The following is a 24,308-nucleotide window of genomic DNA, read 5'->3' as shown; positions in this document are numbered from 1 at the left end:
CTAAGTCAGAAGAGCTGAGAGGGAGGAGGCAGAAATTTGGCAGAAGTAATCAGCTCCTGACATAGTAGGCATTGAGACAGAGTTATGGAGACATCTCCATAAAAGGGGGAGGTAACCGTTGCCCCCATTTAATTAAGGGTGGAGCTAAGGGGCCAGGTGAAGCTATCTGACATGGAAGGCAGGTGGGCTAGGATGGATTCTTGCCCTGAAGCCCAACTTGCTCTGTGGTACTGCTGGGCCGGATGCATGTGGGGGAGAGACATGCAGAGACATTTGAAAGAGACACATGAGGAGGCTGACAATGGCAGCCATTGTTTTGTTGTGGTGTCTCCTTTCCCTCCAGCTTGCTGGGACTTCTTCCTCATGGTTCCCAGCAGAAGGTGCTTTAGATTGGTGGCAAGCTTTCAGGCCTCGGTGACCCTGCTCTGAGTCGACCCTGCTTGACTGGGCATTTATCCCCCAGGGAATGGGTAATTTGGGTGGGGGTGGCTTATTGGGAAACTTATTAGGAATATCCTTTCTTCTCTCTCTGTGCACACTAATTCTGTTCAAGTTCTTTCACACTAAGAGTCTGCCTGCCCTCCTGTGCACACAGATGCCCAAACCCCTTCAAAGTGTGCAAGTTTGGGAGTCTCTGGGTGCCCTTCCATTGCATGCTAACAGCAGCAGAGAGCAGCAAACAGCATTAGATTCTGCTAATACCTGCTGAACCTCTAGTGTTCCCTGCTTATTCCCATTTACTTCATACTCGAAACAACTAGCAGCGCTTTGCTGAGCAGTGTCCTGGGAGCCGCATACACATTACTTCATTCAGTTCTCCAGCGTTGGAGATAGGCTTTATCCCCTCATCTTGCAGATAAGAACAGAGGCTTAGAAGGATCAAGCACACAGTTAATAAGAGGAGTCAGGATCTTAGCTGAGGTCTTTTTACTTTGAAGACTTCTGTGTTTCCTAAGGCAAATTCTGCCTCCCCAAATATGCTTCTTTTATGATCTCATAATAAATTTTACTTTTTTTTATAAATCATTATTTGTGACATTGACTCTCTATGGATGAATGATGTAAACTTTCTTATTCTAAAGGCAAAACCTGAGCAAGGGAGATATCTGACTTCAGTGCATGGTGCAGTGTTGATGCGCATAATACTTTATCACAGAATCATCATCACCTTGTCTGAGCTCACTGCACTGCCGGGAGGGGAAGTTTATGGGTTCATTAGAGAAATTGTTCTATAAACATTCAGCCTTGTTTTTGTTTGTGGTGAAGAGAATGGCTGGGCAGAATCCCTATGCAAGCTGGCCCTGGAAAAGCAAGCTGTTGGGTCAGCCTGACATGGATGGTTGGGGTCGATGGGATTTAGTCAAGAGACCTTGAATTCCATGGACAAGGCCCCAGGGTGGGCTCAGACGTTTAATGGGCGAAACCACAGCAGAACTTGTGGCACTTGTGCAGAGCACACCGGCTGGTCACTGGAAGACCCGGATTCTCCCAGACAGACCACTGGATGTCCCCTCCTGGCCCTGGCCAAATCATATGATCTTTCCACCTCTTTGGAAATGACTGCAATTCTGCTAGGGACTATTGGCAAATTTGAAAGACTCTCTAATCTCTTCAGTTACTAACAAAGGCTCTTCCTGTTCTAACTTTGGTTCCTACTTTGGAAGAGATAGCCTAAGAAATCTGAAGAGGAAGCAGTGAAATGTGAAGCCAAATTTGCATGATCTGACCCCATGAAAGCCCAGGGACTATCTAGTAATATTCAAAATACTTAACAGATTCCATGCAGTAAGTCATCCTGCTAAACTCGCTTCACATCAGTCCTAATTCTGTGTTTGATAGATAGTAGATGAAGATAAGCCTGTTTTTCATTAAGAACAGAATTCTGAATTATAGGGTTAATGGCCTGAACATTTTAGAGCTGACCTGGTCAGCTAGTCCATAGCTCCAGGAAGAAAATTCATCAGCCTGGGAAAACTGTCAGATGTCCAGATGTCACTCAGAGTTTCTATTAAATAGCTCAGCTCACACTTCTGGCTGGTGACAGAGGTCGGGGTGTCTCTGTGATCTCAGCCCTGGACTTGAGCCCTGTGTTTCTGCCTTACACTCTGGTTACTGTATTCTTGCCTTTCTGCTCATGGGCTATACTTGTAAACACTTGCAGCCTGCAAAGCTAGACTGCCTCTCCACTCCCCCAGCATAGGGGTAAGTAATATGGCAAAAATGATAAGTTCCCATCTACAAGCCCAAGGTTGACTCCCTCTGGGTTTTGGGAATAACTTGTGATTCGTGGCAGGAAGTGAGAGAATACCTCGTCTCTCGGGTTTCTGGATTTACCTTAGACATGTCTACAGAGTCAAAAGAACCAGCAATCTTTCCCCATGTTTTTTAGCCCAGGCTGCTCCAGGCCTTGGGAATTGGACACTGCTGAATTCTTTATCTCCAGTAACCAAACTAAATGCATGCTGGGGTGTGTGAAGGTTCTCAGGGATATTTACAGTTTAGCATTTTCTAATGCAGAGGTTGGGCAACTTTTTCCTTAAAGAGCCAGATGGTTTTAGGTCTTGCAGGCCATAGGGTTTCTGTTACAAGTACTCAGCTCTGCCATGGTCACACAAATGCAACTGCAGACAATACCTAAATGAATGAGCATGACTTATAATAAAGCCTTATTCACGGGCATTGGAATTTAAATTAATATGATTTTCACATGTCAAAGAATATTATGAATCTCTTGCTTTTTTCAAACATTATGTACATTTTAAGCAAAATGTAAAAACCATAAACCATACTTAGCTCTTGGGACACATAACAGACTGAATCTGGCCCATGATTTGCCCTTTCCTGACAACTAGCAGCAAAGGACCTGCAACTGCAGTCTGGAGGCCCCGATGCAGACTATTAGCTCCTGCCACCTGCAACTTCTTCCCTTCTTGAGCCAATTTGGGTCAGGTCAGGGAGGCTACGGGACTGATGTTATTGCTATCATCTTAGCTGTGTCTTAGTTTCTCCCAGTTACTTATAGGATTTGTAAAATTACATTATTTCTCTCTCCAGAGCTGATGGGTGCTTGTATTAGGTTTATCCGGCAACCATAGTTTTGCATGTCCAAAGTCTAGGCTGGCTCAGTGGGCTCCTCTCTGTTGGATTTCACAGGCTGAAATCAAGTTGTTGGCCTGGCTGCACTCTTACAGGAAGGTTCTAGTGAGAATCTCCTTCCAACCTCATGTAGGTTTGGAGAACCCAGTTCCTCTTGACTACAGGACAGAGGTCCCTATTCCTTCCCTCGACGGTACTCAGCTGGGGGCTACTCTGAGCTTATACAAGCCATTTCTGGTCCTTCTCTGTGGCACTTGTATCACAGTCTGCAACACACATGGACACCTTCTCATGCTTGCTGTTGCTCTGCTTTTCTCTTCTCTCACATCTCTCTGCCTCTAGCCAGAAAGTTCTCTGCTTGTAAGTGCTCATATGATTACACTGAGTCAACCTAGATCATCCAGGGTAATCTCCTTATTCCAGGAAGGTCCATAACCTTAATTATATCAACAAAATCCCTTTGCATGTAATGTAACGTGTCACGGGTTCCAGGGATTCGAATGTGGCCATCCTTGAGGGGCCATTATTGCACTTACTACAGGGCATTTTTAGAAACCTGAGCTGTGGAGATGCTCTGTTTGCCAAACTGCTACATCTTTTCTATGAAGCCACTCATGGTGTTTGTTAGAAGAGTGCCATACTGCTTCACCCTCCTATGACCAGGTGTCTTAACTGTGACTCCAGTCAGTCATGTCTTTGCTTTTTGCTATTTCCCTCCTTCAGCTTTCACCATCCTCATTTCTTGGGGGTTTCCTCCCCTACCCTGTCCATACATTGGGCATGTGACCCCGCTGAGTTGGTCAAAGCTCTGCATTCAAAATCATTTAAACAAATGACCTAGTGAATCAATTAGAATCTTCCCTGGAATTGATTTCTGGATGTTGGGAGAAAGCAATTCTATTTTTTTAAATTGAATTATTATTTTTTTTTAAAGATTTATTTATTTATTTATGCATACAAGAGCTGGGGTACAGTCCAGAGGTGTGGGGAGTGACAGGATTCACCAGAGACAGAGTGGGGAACAGAACAGGTGGACCAACTGAAGTACACTGCTGAGGGGAGCAGCGGGCGAGTCAGGAGAGGTCTGCTGAGCCATGTGGGTTGTTTCTTGGCTGGCCGGGGGAATTGAACTTGTGCTGCAGAGGCTGTGGACAGCTCCACAGGCTGTATCTTAACCCCTTGCACCACCAGAGAGGCCCTAATTGAATTAATTTTTTGAAGTAACATTGGTATACAATGTCATAGATAAGAAAGAAGTTCTATTTTAGCTGTGTTTGTTGATTCAAAGCATATGAACCAAAAGTTCTAGAAGCCATTTCTCAGACACATAAAAAAAATGTGAAAATCAAAACCAAGGAGAGGGGAAATGAGAAGCAGGTATTTTCTTCTGTTTATTTCCCCGCCCCCCCCCCCACCCCCCGTGTCTAGCATGGTGTGTGGTCCACAATTGGTACACAGTGAATGTGTGTTGAATGAATGGAATTTTGGGGTTTTTGGTCTTTGAAACCTTGGTTCTTGCAGCTCATTCTCTAATCCCATGAACTACCCTGTTATCTTTTCCAACCGAGTGACTCTGTAAAGTCATTTGCTCTCTTTAGACCATGTTGAGTTGGGTTTCTGTCACTTGCAGTGGCAATAATTGTGGCCATTATGGTGACGGATATCCTAAGTAGCCAGGGTCTGCATATACTGCCTCTACCACTAGACACTATAGCTTTAAGAACAGGAGTTGGATCCCTTGTGTCTGTGCATCTCCCACAGTAAAGGGCATTTCAAAGAAGTGTCTGAATTATGAGGCACTGAAGCATATGGCAAGCGAGGCATGGTGTGAAAGAGAGACCATCTGAGCGCGAGAAAGAGCTGGAGAAGCAAATGGATACAAAAGAGCCAGCACAGGAATAACTGGGCTCACACACACGTTTGAGTAACAGGAAACTCAGGAGAAATAGGTGGCAAATGTGCATCTACTCCAGTGTCCTCATTCAGGTCTGTCTGTTGAATATTCAATAGTAATGGACACCTGGTTAATATTTCTAGCTGCCTTTAGGTTTTTAACACCTATCTTTTTGAAACTAGATTTATCCTCACCCAGATCAACACTATTGCCTACCATTTTTCTTCCCCCTGGGGAATAGGAAGGTTTATGAAATTATTTCTGTGGTTGAAGTGGTGAGAGGAGGAAGAGGAGAGAAAATTCTTGGTTTGACACTTTGAGCCGAGAGGACCCCCAGTCTCTGACACCGGTATTAGTGCCTCACAGTTAAGAGCTGGGCTCCAGGGCGAAGTCTGACCTCTGCCCTTAATTTCTGTGAGACCTTCACTTCAGTACCATTAGTATAATGGGTAAAATAATATTACTTTTATCATGGGGTTACTTATGAGGATTAAATAAAACACAAATAATAAAAAGCATTATTAAATAATACAAAACATGTGAAGTACTTATAATATATGTGGGATTCAGTGAATGCTCAGTAAGAATAACCTATTATTATTTTTATGATTATATATTTTCATTATTTTCCAAAGTGAGTGAAGTTGTCAAGTGAGTCCATCTTCAAAAATGTTTTACTGTCGACCAGCTCTAAGGATATATTTCAGAACAGGATGACGAATATGTCTAAAATTCCTGAACTATAACAAACACTTCTGACCTATGGAGGAGAATATTGCATAGCGACGGTGGCTGTCAAGAGACAGGACTGCCGTGTAAATGAGGCTCATGGAGAACCGTGCCAAGTCATACTGGATTCTGAAAGATGGACTTCAAACTCACAAAAGATAATCAATTCAGGGGGTTTTGCGGATGAATATTGAAGTTTAGTTCCTGAGTGCCAAGAAAGGGGAGCAAAAGTAATTTTCAATATGAATAGGAATTTTGTAGTCCATTTGGGGTAAAGGTCTTATCATCCCTTGTATATAATAGTCATTTGAAGATGAATTATTAGCTTTTACTTCTCAATCTGATGTCACCCATTCCAGCTTTACTGCTTTAATTTAATATTCTAGCTTAAGCATGTTTCCAATGAGAAATCACAGAAGAATTATTTCTGGGCAGGAGATTTCAAGATTCCTGAAGGATGAGCATGAAAAAAGTTTAAAAAATGGATTTTTTGGGTGTTTTTTTAAAGAGTTTGTAAAATTTAGAGTTGTATCCTTTTCTCTAGAGCTGTGTAGATGTGGCTTTAGAAAGTTAAATCACCGGGCATGGCTCTTGATCACATTAGTTGGAAGTGAGACCCATGGTGTTCCATTTCCCACAAATCCTATGCTGGTGTGATAATTCCTGTGACCCCTCCCTATAGTCTGTCACTATCAGTGCTTTATTTTTGAGATAGATTTTAGACTCTGTAAGGGAAAGAAGCGTACCTTACAGAACTACAAAGACCTCTCTTTCCAATAGATAACTAAGGATCCTATACATAAAAACAACACTTGATAAGTGGGTAGTTTCATGGAGTTAAGGACAATGGAAATGGCGATTCTAGAATGCTATATAAGACCACATTCATAGTCCCTGACTTAGATTTCCTGGGGTCCACATCCCAGGTGAATGAGCTTGGTCCTCAGGCTTCTGGTTATTCGTACTACCAGGGTACACAAAAGGTGCACCCAGGGACCCCAAACTTAAGGAGTACATGCTCCAAAATGGGGTCCTGCCACCTGTGTGTATAAAGACAAAGGAAGCAGACTTTGAGTGTGATAGATTTTAATAGAATTAGTGTGGGAAGAGAGCAAGAGAGAGAGAGAGAGAGAGAGAGAGAGAGAGAATGAATTCCTAAGAAGAGTTTTCTGACAGAACACCCAAAATTACCCATCCTCTCATGGGCAAATGACCAGCCAGAAGCAGCGCCACTGAGGTCCAAAAGCTTCCCACAAGTCTAAGGTAACTTCTCGTGGGGAACAAGAAAGGGTTTAGGCAAATTTGGTACCACAGTAGCAAAATAAAAACACAAAGCAAGATAATGGCTGCCACTGTGTCTGCCAAGCACAGCTTTCCCACGACTCTCACCCACATGTCTGTCACCCAATTGTCTCTTTCAAGTGTCTCCACATGTCTCAAGCAAGTTCCCTTTGAATAGTATCAGGGGGCAAGTCAAAGCTGGAGAGGCAAGAGCCCTTACAGAGCCCACTTGCCTTTCCTGTTATAGAGTTTCACTTGGCTGCTCAGCTCCACCCCACTTCCCAGCAGCTAGTCCAAGGTGGGGCCAGGGAACACGGTACCATCTCTAACATGATTATTCTGAAACCATGGGTGATAAGCTGACCTGTAGGAAATATTAAGCTCTCACCCACAGCAACTTCTGTGGTTCAGCCTCATGGTCAGCCCCCCACCCCTTACACAAGCAGAGCAGTGTGGAGCCTGTTACCTGCCATAAAACAAGCTCAAGTTACAGAAGACTTTAAAATAGCAACAATTTACAGTGATATGGATTTTTAAATAGCTTACAAAGTATTTTCATTTTCTTTCCATTACGCATCCATTGGGGAAAATGGTCCTACTGTCAAGGCAAAATTTTTGTACTTCTTCTATCACAGAGTTAGAAGACTATTGCTGGTTGCCTTAAGCCCTCCTCCCAATGCAGAGGCTGAGTCTGTCTGCATGGAAGGGGGCAGAGGGACTTAGAACTTTATTTATTTATTCTGAGTGGACATTGGCTTATGTCGCTATTTGTGTTTTACAGGTATAGGACATCCTCCTTTAGGCGTTGTTACTACACAACACCTGCCACCAAAGGACCCGAAGTCCATCCCCATAATCCTTTTGGCTCCTCTCCACTTTGTTCTTGTTCTTCCACACCCCCTTGCCCCACAGCTGCAGTTCTGTGATCAACTTCCGAGGGTTTATTGTCAGCTTGGCTTTATTTGACCTTTTGTTTGGTTTCTCTCTATTCCACACTTCCACACTATGTGACAGGATCCAGTATTTGTCTTTTCTGACCAATTTTGCCTAGTATAATCCCTTCCAGTTTCATCCATGTTGCCACAAATGGCTGGAGTTTATCTTTTTTGGTAAGTGGCTAGTATTCCACTGTGTAGACTTTAAAAGAGAAACTCTAGCAGGACCTTGGAGGTGATGGTGGGAAGGGACGTAGGGATGAGCTGAAGAGTGGAAGGAACTTACTAGGTGTGTTTTAGAAATTATGAGAAGATAAGACTGACTTGGGTAGGAAGGTAAAGGGAACCTGCGTTTTATAAGCCAGACACCATGACTTATTGCTCACATTAATTCCATTTTGTCCTTAGCCCTCCGTCCCTTTTACAGATAAGAAAGCTATTCATAAAAGTTAACTTGTCATCACTCCTCTAGCCAGTGTGTTTTCCCATCTATTATTCTGTTCACAAAGGAGGTTCGCAAAGAAGAACAATTCAGAGACATGGACAGGAAGTGAGGTTGGGGCTATTTTATGAAGGCTTTGATGTCAGCTAAGGATGATAGGTTCGTCTTAGAGACAGTGGAGAATCACTCAAAGTTTTCAGTTTGGGAAGTCAGGAGAATGAGGTTTATGATGCAATAAAAGAGGTGGGTTGAGAAGCTTTACCCCGGCAGCTGTAAATTCCTCAGCTCAAGCTTTCTACTTTAGTTCCTGTCAATCCTCATTTGTTTATTAGGTTGTACCCTTTCTCCAAGGGAATGGGGAAAGGCAGAGCGTCTCAGCTGCCGCTGCTCCACACTTGCACTTATTAAAGGTATTGTAAATGAGGGTGGGAAGTTTTCCCACTGGCTGCTGGCAGGATCCAGAGACGGGAGAGGCATGCTACTGCTCCCCTAGCAATATTGGACAAGTGTGCCCAAGGTAGCATTTTAAGCATTCATTCTGAATTTTTCATATCTTCCCCATTCCACTTTTATCCCCTCAAGTCAGGTACTAACTTCAGGGCTGGAATTTTTTAGGCTCACCATCAATTTCCTGGCTGTTAAGGACTAGAGGTGAGTCATTGACAGTGTTACATTATGGCCCTTAATAAGTTTAATGTGAAATGGAATTATGTGACAGGACTCGACGGCTTGAAAATTAACACCTCACCTTCACCCTGGTGTTTATGTTTAATAAGTGCTTTACCTCATCATTTGTCTTTCAGCAGCACTGTTATCCATCCCCTTGTGCAATTAGAGCAGCTGACTGCCTCATTAGCCTCGAATCCATCTTGGCATGTCCTGCCTTTCCTTTTCCTACTATGGGCTTGTTGAGCTCCAGATCTCCTGGCACTGCCCCTTGAACCACCAGGGTGACCCTGGCAAACATTTTAAGTAGGTAAAAGTTGTTGACAGTGAGCTTCTCTTTCTAGTGCTTTCATGCTGACCCTGGACTGCCTAGCTTTGCCAAACATGAAGCCCCAGAGGCACGGACATTGCCAAATTCTTTGGGCTTTCTTGGCAACCTTCTCCTCTATGAAAACTTACCCTTCTATTTTTTTTTTTTCTATTGCTGCAGGGTGTTAGTCTCAGCTAGGTGACTGTAAGAGGCAATAAATTAGTCTAAAATATTTTAATCTTCACTAATGAGTAGGTGAGCTAATGTATTAAATTTCCAAGGTAACACAATGCAGGCCCCTTCTCTCCATTGCTTCCCCTTCTTATGGAGAATTTAGAGCTGCAAGGAACTTAACAGAACATTCCAGTTCAAGCAGGAGAGGTTCTGATTCAGTAAATCTGGAGTGGGGTTAAGTGCACGTCTCTTGAAAAATCTTCAGTTGCTTCTCATGTGTCACCAATGCTTTGCTCATGTGATGGTGACTGAGAAGTTCAGAGGTTGCTGCTGAAGATAGGAGCCTCTCATCATGTGTGGAAACTGAAACTAAAATTAAATAAAATTGAAAATAAAGTTCCTCAGCCATACTGGCCAAATTTCAAGGGCTTATTGCCACACAGGGCTGGAGGTTCCAAAATCAACATCATTGATATGGAATATTTCCATCACCCTAGCATGTTCTGTTGGACAGTGTTGCTAAAAAGCATGAATCTAATCTTGGTTATTGTGTATTGAAGAGATACCACCTCGGGAAGCAGAGCAGAATGGGGAGTCAGAGGGAGGTGTGGAAACCTATGTTTCCTGAGGGGGGCCATACCAGTCAGTAAAAATTTTTGTGGTGCCCAGAATATCAGTCTAGCCTGGTTATCGAAACTTCCAGCTTGGTTGTGTTTTCACCAAGTTTTAAGCAATTGTCATGACTATCATGTTATAGCAACATACTAACATGGCTAATAAAACTTACATTAACTATTCAGGCTTCTAGTTTATAAAGTGGCTTCACAATGCTCACAATAATTGTCAGAGTTAGGCTGGAAAAGTAATATTCTCCCATTATAGAGAGTGAAACCATGAATACTCATTAATAACAGAGCAGTTACCTAATAATTAATCAGCCATGAAAAGAACACATGCTTATTTGGAGGGATTGGCCTGTGGTAACATTGATTGAGAAAAGCAGATTTGGGAAAGTGTGCATAACATTATGTTGCTTATTCCTATGTTTGCTCTCTGATTCATTGCTCAAGCTTCTGGTGGCCTCCTCTAACACAGGGCAGCTGACCCCTGGAGATTGTGTTTTATCAGCTCCTGTATCAGTTGAGGTCAGCCAATGTAGTTTATGATGGATTATTGTGGGGTATAAGTAAGAGGGGAACCAGGATGTTTACCTGGACAGCATCTTCGACAGCACTCTCTCCTCCCAAGCATTGACTTGGGCCCTCGAGGGCAGCTTTGCCATGGTGCCAGCTGCAACCAGGTCCACCCCATAGTGGCTACGGTGGAATAACATTACCTCCCTCCTTTGCACCTATAGTGTATAGCTAGTTCCAGTTCGCTGTTCTTGCAAATCTCTGGGTTCCCTCACCATTCATGTTTGGCTTTCTTGCTCTTTTCTCTCCAGTGTAGCCAATATCCTGTGTTAAATTCTGTTTGAATTACCTTAGAGTAGTTCTGTTTTCCTGATTGGACCCTTACTGCAACAAATAAGATTCTTCTGTGTAAAAAATTGATAACGTAGACAAAATGAGTCTGTGTGTGGTAGATGCGCACATACATAGGGAAAACGATGAGAGGATAACTACTAGGTTGTTAACATGGACTGTGGGGCTGGGTGTGCGTGCTGATGTGGGTGGGGAGAGTGGAAGAGGAAAAGAAGGAAGCTGAGCTAAAGAGGATGGAAAAAGACTGCATCAAGGATGCTTGATAGGAGAACGTTTGTGCACTGACCTAAAATCCCATGTGCTCATAATTAAATAAGAGAGATGATAAAACTAGTTGGAGCACTTTATTGGCCAAAGGTGAATACATGGTGGAGCTGGATCCTGAACCCAGATCTTCTGATTCCAAACTTGCATTCAGCATAGCAGCCAAGCACCCAGATGCTGGAACCAGACTACCAGTGCCTGTGACGGTAGCTTCATTCCTCATTGCCTGTAGTACATCTTGGCCTGGTGTCCTCATGGGTAATTCAGGGATAATGACAGTGGTTGCTTCTTAGAACTGTTGAAAGGTTTAAATGAGTTAATGTTTTCAAAACACGTTGTTCTGTGCTTGGCACATAGTAGCTCCAGTGTAAGTGTCAACTGGGTGTTTCTCCTCTATATCATTTAGTTAGAGTAAATGCATCAAGAAAGGGTGAATATTGCTTCCACCATCTTAATTTTTGCATTTTCACTTCGAGGAGGAGGCATTTATAAGATCTGATCAAAAGACCCAACACAAACAAAATGATGTGCCTTTGCCAAGGAGCTAAAAAAAAAAAAAAATGGAATAGAAATTTTACTTTGGGGAATCTAAGTGAAATAAAGCTAAGAATGGAAATAACTTTATGTACAAGTGTGTTATTGCTGTTTTCATAAGAGCAAAAGATTGGGAGCCATTTAAATGTCTTACCATGAGGGATTAGTTAAGATAACTGTTAAATATCTATTTGATGGAGCATCATAAGCTTGTAGAATTGCTTAAGAGAGTAGGTTATACACATTAAGTTTGCAAGCTATAATGTTATTAGAAATACAGGATTTTCAATTATACACGTTGTGATTATCTCCCAATAAAGTTCTAGCATGAAAAAAGGCTAGAGTAGCATGTACTTTTAAAATGAAGGGAAAACATCATGTGCAATTTTTGAATCAAGCTGTCACTGACTGATTTGAGAAGGCTTTCCAGTTGTTGCCTGTTGGCTAAGGCAGTGTGCTGCTCTCCTTCCTGTCTGTCTTCATGTCAGGGTGAAAACAGAGGTTGTAGACACAATGGACTGTGTGTGTTTTTCATGAGCTGATATTTCACTGGAATGGGTGTGTGTGGGGAGACAGCTATCTGTTGAAGGGAAGGCTCTTCCTAGATTTGTGGAGCGTCCAGGACAAGAATGGAGGAAGTGGAAAGAAAATTCTTCATTATCTTGCAGTCCTTTTTCTTTCTCCCCATAATCTCTGGGCCAGGCCTGGGGTGCCCATCAGACCAAGTCAGAACTCCTCCTTGTATCAGCACAGACGACCCTGATGGAGCTCTGGGTCGGAGCATCCTGTGGGTCCAAGCTCTTACCGTATTTTACTTTGTGCTTGGGTAACGTTTTCACTGTGAATTTTTGAGAGCAAGGCAAGAACAGTACTTTTTAAAAGAATCTTTATTGCGATTTCATTTATATACCACACAATTCACTCATTTAACATGTAAAGTTCAGTGATATTTAGGTTATAGATTTGTGTAACCATCACTACTAATTAATTCCAGAACATTTTTCACCCCAGACCCATGAGTAGTCACTCCTGTGCCTCCTTCTCCCAGCCCCTGACAACCACTGATGTGATTTCTGTCACAAGGGCATTCCCTATTCTGGACATTTCATTCAAATATACAGTTTGTAGCTCTTTGCATTGGCTCGTCAGTGTTGTCAACACAGACATGTACCACATAATGATGTTTGTTTTAACAACAGACCACACGTATGTTGGAGGTTCTTGCACATATAGCCTGGGTACACAGTGGGCCATAGCATCTAGGTCTGTAAGTAAGCTCTATGACATTTGCACAATGATGAAATCACCTTTTGAGACATTTCTTAGAATGTGTCCCTTGCCTTAAGCAATGCACGACTGTATTTCATTTTTTTTTAATAGGGGAATAATGTTTTACTGTAGATCAGAGAATTCTCTCTGTCCTGCTTGCAGCAAGCACAATGCCTGGTTCATAGAAATGATGTGTAATGGTTTCTTAGGCAATCAGCAGTCGATGAGATTCTTCTTTAAATATTTTAAAATATTTAAAATCTGACTATTGAAATATTAAAAAATTATTCACCTCTTTTCATACAATTTTTCTTCAAATATTACCTTCAGATATTCTTCTCTATTCTCACTGCAAGTATCCCCACTCAGACTCCTAGTTTCCACTGACAAGATTTACCATCTTAAATGATGACTTCACACAGTCACCCTCTTGTCCAGGAACATCTGGTGACTTTCCATTTTCTTCAGTTGGGTCATTCATTCAACAACCACGTTGTGACTGTCCGTTACAGCCTAGGAAGTGGGTTAGACCCCAGGACCTCCTCTGAACTTCATGTATGTGGTTCCTGCTCTCATGAAGCTTACAGACAGCAGACAATCAATCATGTGAGCAAATAAAATTGCATAAAGGAAGAATTAAGATCCCATGTAATTAATAAAGGAGGGAAGTCTTTGGTGAGGGGACATCTAACTGGTCCTGAAGGAAGAGCAGACAACAGCCAGGGGAGGGATGGGGGTGCAATATTAGCATGTGAGGACCAAGTCACAAGAACACGTGGAGTGATTTGCAGGAAAGGAAAGGAAAGTCCATTGGAGCTGGCGTCACTAGTAGGGATGTGGGCGACTAGTTTTGGCTGCTGTGTTAGTGAACGAGATCACGTAAGGGTTTTATTAAGGATTTTTATTTTATCTCGTGCACAACAGAAAGCCCCTAAAGTACTTTAAGTAGTAAAATGTTCATATTTGATGTTTGTTAATGGAACATCCATCCTGGAGACGGTGATGAGAAGGGAAGCAGGACTGCAGAGTGTGTAGCAGTCCAGGGAAGCCTGGCAACGGGCAGGCCAGGGTGGGGCGGTGCAGACGTGGGGCTCAGGGCGTGCATGGGGAGGAGAGCCCACAGGGCTCGGTCCCTGGTTGGAATAGAAGCACCACGAGAAAGGAAACGGTCAAGGTGACTCCTTGTTTTCTGGCGTGGGCCACTGCTTGGATGAAATGGGAGAAACAGGAGGAGGAGCTGGTGGAGACTGGGAAAACCCAGAGTTCAGTTTTGAAGAAGTTGAGTTTGGGAGGCAGCTAAGGTGGCACAGTGCTCCGGAGGCGAGGCTTGGCACATTCCTGTCTGAAGCCCACAAGAGAGGCCTTGGCTGGAGATGCGCACTTGATCATCTTTGGCACGTAGAGTGCTGCGAGCGTCTGAGATGGTCCGGGGAGGAACGGATGGAGGAGGAGTGAAGAGGACAGGTCTCAGCCCTGACTGGCGCCACATGCGGAGAGAAGAGGGGAGGCAGCAAGCAGGGCTGGGGAAGACATTCAGGTGGGAAAGCGGCAAAAGTGGGAGAGTGTTTCCATAGCTTAGCTATTGTAAACAGTGCTGCTATAAACATAGGGGTGCAGGTGCTCTTTGGAATTGATGTTTCTGTGTCCTTTGGGTAAATACCTAGGAGTGGAATTGCTGGATCCTATGGAAGCTCTATGTTTAGTAGGTCCAGAAATCTCCACACAGCTCTCCATAGTGGTTGGATCACAACCCAAATGCCCAAAAATAGATGACTGGATCAAGATGTGGTACATATACACCATGGAATATTACTCGGCATTCAAAAAAGATAAACATATGCAATTTGCAGCAACATGGATGGAGCTGGAAGGGATCATGCTCAGCGAAATAAGCCAGAAAGAAAAAAATACCGGATGGTCTCACTCATAGCAGGAATCTAGAAAACTTAAATAAGGGGCCAGGAAAATGAATAACTATAAGAAAGAAAATATCAAAATCAACAAACAACTATGAACCAGAGACACTCTATGGGGATTGGGAGGCGGGAAGGGGAGGAATTGGGGTCAAAATAAGGGGGTCGCAATTGTATGGGGAATATAAAAATAAAATTTATAATAAAAAAAATGTGGGAGAGTGGAGTCTCAGGCACCATGAGAAGTTTTCTGAAAGGAGAACTCAGCTGCGTGGAAAGCTGCTGAGAGGGTAGTAAGACTTGGGCAGTGGCGTAATTATTGATGTTCTGATAATGGCCAGTTTCATCCAGCGAGGGAGCTGGATGCTAGAACGGAGTCAATTGAAGATTTTTTTTTATTTATACATATGACACTGGGGTGCAGGCCAGAGGTACAGAGGTATGTGTGAGAGGATTCACCAGAGACAGAGTGGGGAGCAGAACAGGCGGATCTACTGAAATATGCTGCTGAGGGCAGCAGCGGGCGAGTCAGGAGAGGTCTGCCGCACCATGTGAGTAGCTCCCTGGCCAGGTTTTGAACTCATGCTATGGCGGCTGCCGATAGCTTCATAGTGTTGAGATTTTTAACCTCTGCATCACCAGGGAGGCCTAGACTGTAGTTGATTCTTTTGAGTAGCTGGACAGTCAAGGGGAATAGAGGAGGACCACCTCCGAGTCAAGGGAACTTTTTAGTTTTAATTTCAACTGCTCTGCTTTCATTTTAAGATTAGAGAGAATACAGTCTGTTTGGATGCAGACAGAAAGCTGGGTGAAGACTCTGGAGAGGGAAGAGGCACTACTGTGGTGGTGGATTCCCAGCAAGGTGGGAAGGATCACAGGGTCTGGGTTGTTTGAAGCTGGAAGGATTGTAGAAGGAGGAGGATCAGAGAAGATGGGGGAGATGCAGAAACAAGCTGCTGTTGCATGCTGTGTTATAAAACTCTGATAATGACATCTATCTGCTTGTGATTGCTGTATCTTCTTGTAGTTTTCCTTTTACCATTTGAAAACCTAGAGTTGCTTTAATATTTTTACTGCAAATATCTCCACTCACAGTTTTTATTGTTTGTGTCTTATGTGTCTTTGTAAAAATCTTTTTTATTTTCAACTTTCTCTCTGTCTACTGTAGAGCATGTTACATCCTTTTCTTAAAGATCAAATCTGATTTTAGTCATCAAGTTTAACTTTTTCTATTTATTATAATTATTAATGTATTAAGATTTATTTATGACACCTGTGACTGAGAGTGCATTTTTTTTATTTTCTATACTTGTTTGTCCCTTTTCAGTGCTTACTTATTTTTCCATTATTTTGTGTCATCTATTTAAAATTTATTTATTTATACAAGCACTGGGTACAGTCAGAAGCGCAGGAGGGTGAGAGGATTCACCAGAGCCAGAGCGGAGAATAGAACAGGCAGACTGACGAAACACACTGCTGAGGAGAGCAGTGGGCGCGGCAGGAGAGGTCTGCGCGCCATGTGGGACCCTCGCCGGTGGCGGAGGATCAAACTGGCGCTGTGGAGGAGGCTGCCGGCAGCTTCACAGCCCAGCGCTCAACCGCTGCGCCACCAGGGGAGGCCCTGTGTCATCTATTTTAAGGAAAAAATTTTGAGTTTTTTTATCTTCTGGTGAGAAATGTGCATTCTATTTTTGTATTTTCTGCTAGTTATCCCAACTCAGAAAGAGCCACTTTTACGCTCATTTTCCCCTATCAGTGTCTTAGGCTTTTCACTTACAATATGCTCACCTCAGACAGAATAAGGACCTTATTTTTAGCTCTTTTGGTCTCTTCTCCTCCACATATTTTGTATGTTTGATTTGAGATTTAACTTCTAGGTAGTTAGCAATATATATTTCTGTAATTTTGTAGTTACTTTCTCTTTATATACATACATTCCATTGCTTTTTTTTTGTATTTTTTTTTTCTCACTGGAATATTTTGAAGTCCTGGTATAATTGAAAATATCTTTATCCCCATACAGGTAGATTAAAATATAAAAGATTTTATTTTCCATTAATATGTCCTGTTGAGGTAAAGGGTATTTATTTGATTCTTATTCTGTTTTTTTTTTCCCCTCCAAAAATGCTTAGATGTTTCTGTTTTTATTGTTCTTAAATTTTGATATATACCCCACAACCAACTAGGAAACAGGGATTGGGAGTGGGTTTGTTTTTTTATTGATTTGTGTTTATTAAAAATATTATCTATCCTTGATAGGCATTCTTTGATTCCTTTCAATCTGTACTACAATTATTTTTAATTACCAGGGTATTGTTTGGTTGTTATGTCTTCAGATATTGCCCCTTCTCTAGTCTCTTTTTCCTTTGGGAACTTTTACTAAGTTTATATTGGTTTCTATTTCCTACCTAATGGTATAGAATCTCCATCTCTTTATTCCTTCTGATTTTTATTTGTTTTTTTGACTACCAACTTCCAAATGTACTTGTTGGCTTGTCCCAGTCTGTCATTCATATGTGCATTGAGTAGTTTATTTTGACAAATTTTCATGGTGACTGTGTTAGTTTTCTATTATTGCTTTAGCAAATTGCCATAATCTTAGCAACACAAATTTGACTTGGGCCTCATCAGGTTAAAATTAAGGTAAGGGCAGGTGGTCCTTCACTCGGGACCCAGGCACAGTCTGCCCACAGGCTCACACGGGCTGTTGGCAGAATTCAGATACAAGTAGTTTTAGGGATGATGTCCTGTTTCCTTGCCATTTGTCACCTGGGTATAGAGTTCAGGTTTTAGAACATGCCATGGTTCATGACTTCCTTTGCTGTGAAGTTAGTGGCAGCTATTGAGTCCCTGTCATACCTCATCTCTCACTCATGTCAGCTGATTTTTAAAAAATTTCTTAAGAATTGACTGTAATCACAGCCATTTTTAATATTGCATTTGAAAACAATACAGGCAACATAACAAACAGATTTTCAATTTAATTGGGACCTGGAAGCTCTCAGTACTAGCTCAGTTATTTGTATGCACTTGAAATAATGATAGACCACGGCAAAACCTAGCATGCCATCAGCCATTGCAAAGGGAAAACTACTTTTGCGTGGTGTCTGACTGTGTAAACTACTGATAAAAGGAACACAGCATTTGGCCATGCCTACTTCAGCTGATTTTTAAGTGCTTGTGTGATTAGTTGGACCCAATGGGGTAACCCAGGATAATCTCCCCATCTCAAGATCTGTGACCTTCATCATGTCTGAAAAGACCCTTCTTTGCAGGTCCTGCTGGAAGGCAATTGTCTTGACAGAGTCGTTCCTGTCTGGTATAGTTGTGTGTTCCAGCTCTGTGAAGTCAATGTCCATACTGATCTCTCTAGGCATATCATGATGGCTGGGCTTTAACTTTTGGCCTTTTTCGTTAGTTCCAATTCCTCTGATATAGGTCATTGTATTTGTTGTCTTTCTTAAACAGTTTTCAGGCTTCTTAATATCTCATGATATTTCACTGGGAACTTATCCATTTGATCTTGAGATTGTTGGTTGCCTCTGCCCTTCACATGAAGAGTGTGTGTGTGTGTGTGTGTGTGTGTGTGTGTGTATAAGGAAAAGAGAGAGAGAAAGAGAGAGAGGGAGGTGGGGGAGAGAGAGAGGTGGGGAGGGAGGGGGGTGGAGAGAGAGAGAGAGAAAGGGAGAGAGGAGAGAGGACTAGTAAAATTTGTGTTTTCTCTCTAAGACTGAGGCTTGGCACACTGTGCCTTGCATTTGAGGGTCTCACATTTGAAGGCCCTTCCTGATATCTTGTGTGAGATTTGTTTGAGGTGATTTTTTAAAAAAAATATTTATTTTTATACAAGAGCTGGGGCACAGGCCAGAGGCATGGGAGTGTGAGAGGATTCACTAGAGACAGAGTGGGGAGCAGAACAGGCAGACTGACGAAACACACTGCTGAGGGGAGCAGCGGGTGAGACAGGAGAGGTCTGCTGTGCCATGTGGGAATCTCCCTGGCTGGCTGGGAATCAAACCCGCACTGTAGAGGCTGCAGACAGCTTCACAGCACTGCGCTCAACCCACTGTGCCACCAGAGAGGCCCAGAGATGATTTTTTTAATATATATTTTTTGAGGTACCAGTGGCTCACATCACTGCATGTGATTGAGATATAGGTTCACACCCCTTGGTTTGAGCTTTTGAGACATCTGCTTTCGGGCTGCCTCTGCTACTTCCCTGCTTGCTCTCCCCCAGCCCTACGGAGGCATTGCTATTTAGGGAATCGAGGCTTCAGGCAGGTGGGCTATTTTGCCAAGCCCTGTGTTATAGGGATCCTGAGACACGATTCTGACCCTGATTGTGGAAAAAAGGTTCAATTTGGCTTCTCTGGCAGTGGCCTCTGTTAGAGCTTCCTGTCCAGGCAGTGCAGGGTGCTGTTGAGAGAGATGGGCTCTACCCACAAATCTTCACCCACCCTTCTGGGTTTGTGGCCCTGTGGCCCTCCCACTGGGCCTCTCACTCCAGGCTGTCATCAGTTTCCACTGACTCCAGATGCTGAGGATTGTTCACAACTGTCTCAGCTTTTTGAAGGTAGGCAAGTATGCCCTCTGCCTCTTTGTGTCTTTTCTGGCATCTTCCAGAGCTGGTGTTTGATAAGTGATGCAATGTCAACCTTACTCCCTTCAAAGCACTGAAGTGTCTAGCTGTATCAGCCACTAGGGGCTATTTCTATCCATCCAATTCATTCAAAGCTTCTACAGCAAACTCTTGAAAGCAAGTCTGTGGCTAGCTACATACTAATGTACAACTCACTTCCAGCTGCAAGAAACCCCACAATTTGACTTGAATAAAACTGGAATGTGTGAGTTTCCATAATAGAAACATTCAGAAATGGTTTTATCCTCAGGCACAGATCAATTTAGGGGCTCCCATGATATCAGTCAAAATGAATTTTACTCTCTCCATCTCTCGGCTCTGCTCTGTTGGATTTAATTCTGAATTCTGTGTGGTAGGTCCTGTGGAAAACTGAGCATCCCTGCTTTCTACAGTTGTGGCAAAGTGTCCTTTCATCTCATTGGCTCTGACAGGCTCATGTGACTGTGAGGATGTCGCACTCTGATGGGTGAGGCCTGAGTCACATGCCTGCGGCTGCTCCTGAGGTGGGGAGTGTGGTCTCCCCAGAGATGGAAGGGTACAGGCCCCAGAACCAAGGGAATGTGTGGAACAAAATCCTTGCTTGTCCACTCATATCACATGTGGCATCAAGGTAGAGTGAAGCATTTAAACAAATCTGTGCAATGAGAATAAAATAAGTATTGATGCTTTTAGCAATCAAATTGATGTGCTCAGACAATGCATTCCATTTTATATTTCTAAATATAAAACAAAGAAACTTCATTCTCTGTCAGAAGAAGTTGGTCTTCCACAGGGACCAGGCTTCTGAAGTTGGCTGAGAGCATTTTCCAGACTGTGTGAGTGATGGTATTAGAGCCAGCCTAGCAGCTATCCTTCCCAGCATCCATGCAGCTGGTGACCATGGTGACAGAGACCAAACACAAGGACAGTGAGTCGGAACATGGGCACCCAGAGTGAAGGGTGCCACTGAGGTCATAGGGAGCTGTTCACCTTCTTTGGGATTTGCTTGGCCTTTTGCAAGGTCCTCTTCCTTTATCAGTTTTCTAAGACTGGTTGGCTGATGGTGAGAGCCCAGTTCTATCAGGTGATATTGCTCCTCTGCTAGGATAGAACACCAGCAGCACCAGACCTTGCATTTATATATACTACACTTCATGTACATGAGAAGCTCTTTAGTTTGCGTAGTACTGAATTTTCATTGTAATTTCAGCACTCACTTTATATACATCTCATTTTTATAAATTAAGTTTAAAAAATTTTAATGATGGGCCTCCCTGGTAGCGCAACCAGTTAAGATGCAACCAGTTAAGACACAATCTATGAAGCTGTCCACAGCCTCTGCAGCACTTCTATACCTGGCCAGGGAGCAACCCACATGGTGCAGCAGACCTCTCCTGATTCGCCTGCTGCTCCCCTCAGCAGTGTATTTTAGTGGATCCACCTGTTCTGCTCCCCACCCTGTCTCCGGTGAATCCTCTCACCCTCCACACATCTGACCTGCACCCCAGCTCTTGTATACATAAATAACTAAATCTTAAAAAAAAATTTTAATGAGGCAGCATTGGTTCACAATACTGTATATGATTTAGAGGTGTAGGATCTCATCCTTCAGGTGAATATTACTATACCTCACCCACTGCCAATTACATGTTGTTGCACCTCATAAGGCTGGCCAGCCATTTCCTCTGAATTCTTTTTCTCATGTAACCATTCATTCACTAAATCCTTCCGTTCCACCCCATCCCACTGATTGCATCCCATTCCATCTGTCCTGGTTCTGTCCTGCTCCATCCCGTGCTACCCCTTGCACACTTGTTGGGTACCTCTTAAGTGTCAGCCCCTCTGTGGGATGCAGTGGCTGTAAGAGGAGGGTCCTGTGACTTCTGCTTCTTCAGTATCTTTATATCAAGTTGCTGAGAACAGTGACAAAGGGTTGGTTTCAGGGATAGCAGAAGGGAAGCCTGGGCATTCTTCCAGTTCTCAGCCCATTTGGACTCATCAGTAGGTCCCATGTCTGGTCTCTTGTGGGCCTGACTGTGGCTTCCTATTTGCTGACACTGCTCTGTACTCCAGCTGCTCGCCAAACACTAGAGTAATCTTTGTAAGTCTTCATTCGTGTCTCAGGCCCTTTCTGTCTTCTTTCTTTGCTGATGTCCTTCTGCTTAAACAAGGCTGTTTCAAACCTTTCCAACCAAATACTCCTCTCTCAAGAAACTAATGAAGCAAAATCCATGGCCTGGGGACAGAGCTCAAATAGGCAAAATTGCAAAACAAGCACACATTTTTTAAATAAATCCTTGTGTTTTGTCTTTAAAAGCATTTGCATTTCATAACACTTCTGATTGTTTTAATGGGATCATCTTACAATAATTTATCATTAAATTTTTTGAACTCCACATAATCTACCACCATTTTTTTTATAATAAATTTTATTTTTATATTCCCCATACAATTGCAACCCCCCCATTCTGACCCCAATTCCTCCCCTCCCGCCCCCCACCCCCAAAAAGTGTCTCTGGTTCATAGTTTTTTGTTGATTTTGATTTTCACTTTCTTATAGTTATTCATTTTCCTGGTCCCTTATTTAAGTTTTCTAGATTCCTGCTATGAGTGAGACCATCCGGTATTTTTCTTTTTCTTTTTGGCTTATTTCACTGAGCGTGATCCCCTCCAGTGCCATCCATGTTGCTGCAAATTGCATGTGTTTATCTTTTTTGAATGCTGAGTAATCTACCACCATTTAAAAAAAAAATTGACCCATTAAAATTATGCACCAGGTTTATTCTGTGGCTTCTTATATTCTCTGGCCCACAGAGTGAATTCCCCAGGAAATGGTAACTCTGAGAATCTGGAGTTGAAGAATTAAAGTGAAAATTCTTAGCCTGACCATCAGTACTTGCAGCAGGCTGCCCTCCTGGTTATGAAACTGTTTTTTCCAAACCCACTGACTTCTCAGAAATGCCCAGTCAAGGCGGTCAGGGAATCCATCTCCCTTCCCTGGGGGGCAATCTTCTGACCTTCGAGGGTATGGTCTGCTACCCCTACAGCCCCTTAATTTGGGCAAATAACACTCTCTCTCCGGCTTAACCCTATTACAGATGTAGGTTAGAGAATTAGTGCTTCTCCCCTCTCTCTCTTTTTCCTTCCTTCCTGCCCTGGCGTTCTCTTTTCTGTTCTCTTTTCTCTCTATTCCTCTCCACTTTTTTTTTTAAACAAAAATTTAGTACATGTATTCATCTCTTGATAAATTATGAAATCATCTCAAACACTCTCCTCACGTTGAAGTGTGGGGTGATCATGCCTCCCAGTTCCCAAGTGCTCTCATCCTCCGGCGTGATTATTGATGCTCCTCTTACTTTCAAAGATGTCTGGGTTTGGGTGATGGATGATGACACTGTAGTCGTGCCCTCTTCACCACAGATCCCCTTCACCACGGGCTTTGCTTTCTGTGGTTTTAGTTACTCACCGTCAACCATGGTCAGAAAACACTACATCCGGCACGATATTTCAAGTAAGAGGAAAGACAGACCACACTCACATAACTTTTCTTACAGTATAACCATTCTATTTTATTATGGGTCACTGATAATCCCCTACTATATCAAATTTATAAAATAAACTTTATCACTGGTACATACATACAGGAAATAGCATAGCATATATAGAGTTAGGTACAAGCGAAGGTTTCAGGCATCCACTAGGGGTCTTGGAATATACCCTCTGTGGATAAGGGGGTATCGCTATATTCTATGTCATGGGAATGTGTTGTTCCTATTAAAAATATTGGTGGAGTTGGAAACATTGATCTATTTGGGTGAGAGTGAAGGATATTTTCTGGGTCACTACCAAGCACCTACCACTCAGCCCACAGAATGGCAGTGAATGGATGAGCCTGTTCAAAGTGATCTCCCTTCTACATGTCCTGCTGCAGAGGTTGTCAAAGTGTGGTTATAGACACAGGCAACCCTAATACTAATACTTTTTAAAATAGTACACTGCAGATGTAGTCATTAGGATATTTTTTGTCTGACAAATTGTGCATTGTCTTTACTGTGTTTTCCAGTTATTGATGGTGGAAAGTGAGTTTCGATAGCCTGAATAATAATTCAACAAAGTAGCACATTTTATAATACTTTTCAAACAATTTTCCTTGTGCTATTTCATACTCATGATAGTCTTGTGAAGTAGAGACCACAGGCATTCTTATTAACCCATTCTGTGGATGAAGAAACTGAGACTTAAAAAGGTGTACTGATTTGCCCCAATCATATGATAAACTAATGGTACATGGGGCTCCTAATATGTGTTTCTTCTTAACCAGGTGTTAGGTTATGCTGAAATAAATGATAAACTCCCCAACTTTAGTAAGAGAATAAAGGCTTACCTTTCATATAAAACCTGTAGGAAATAGCAACCTCCCTTCGTCTTATAACTATGTCACCTTAACATTGGACTTCCAAGGTTACTGAAGCAGGAGAGCGGAGGGTAGAGGAAGACCTAGCTCTTAATGTCTTAACCTGGAGGGACAGCAGTTATTCCAAATAACTTGTTGTTGATCAGAATAAGTCAACACCCTCACCCAACTATAAAGAAGACTGGCAATTGTAAAGGAGTCCTTGGAAGTTATGGTGACCACTAACTGTTTCTGTCACAGTCACCTACATATCAGTTATCTGGGAAGTCTTCGATAAATATGCAT

General features: G+C 42.7%; 1 non-coding gene across 1 annotated transcript; it reads right to left on the bottom strand.

Moving 5' to 3' along the window:
- Positions 1-18,009: 18,009 nt before the first annotated feature.
- Positions 18,010-18,145, bottom strand: LOC119243859 (small nucleolar RNA SNORA15). Its single transcript, XR_005124861.1, has one exon. It is a non-coding gene; the product is annotated as a small nucleolar RNA SNORA15 (small nucleolar RNA).
- Between the last annotated feature and the right edge of the window lie 6,163 nt (positions 18,146-24,308).

This window comes from Talpa occidentalis, unplaced genomic scaffold (assembly GCF_014898055.3).
Source record: "Talpa occidentalis isolate TD23 unplaced genomic scaffold, MPIMG_talOcc4v2.1 talOcc4.13, whole genome shotgun sequence".
In the NCBI taxonomy this organism is placed as follows: domain Eukaryota; kingdom Metazoa; phylum Chordata; class Mammalia; order Eulipotyphla; family Talpidae; genus Talpa; species Talpa occidentalis.
The sequence above is the reverse complement of the archived record's forward strand: the minus strand, read 5'-3'. Positions and strand labels throughout refer to the sequence as shown.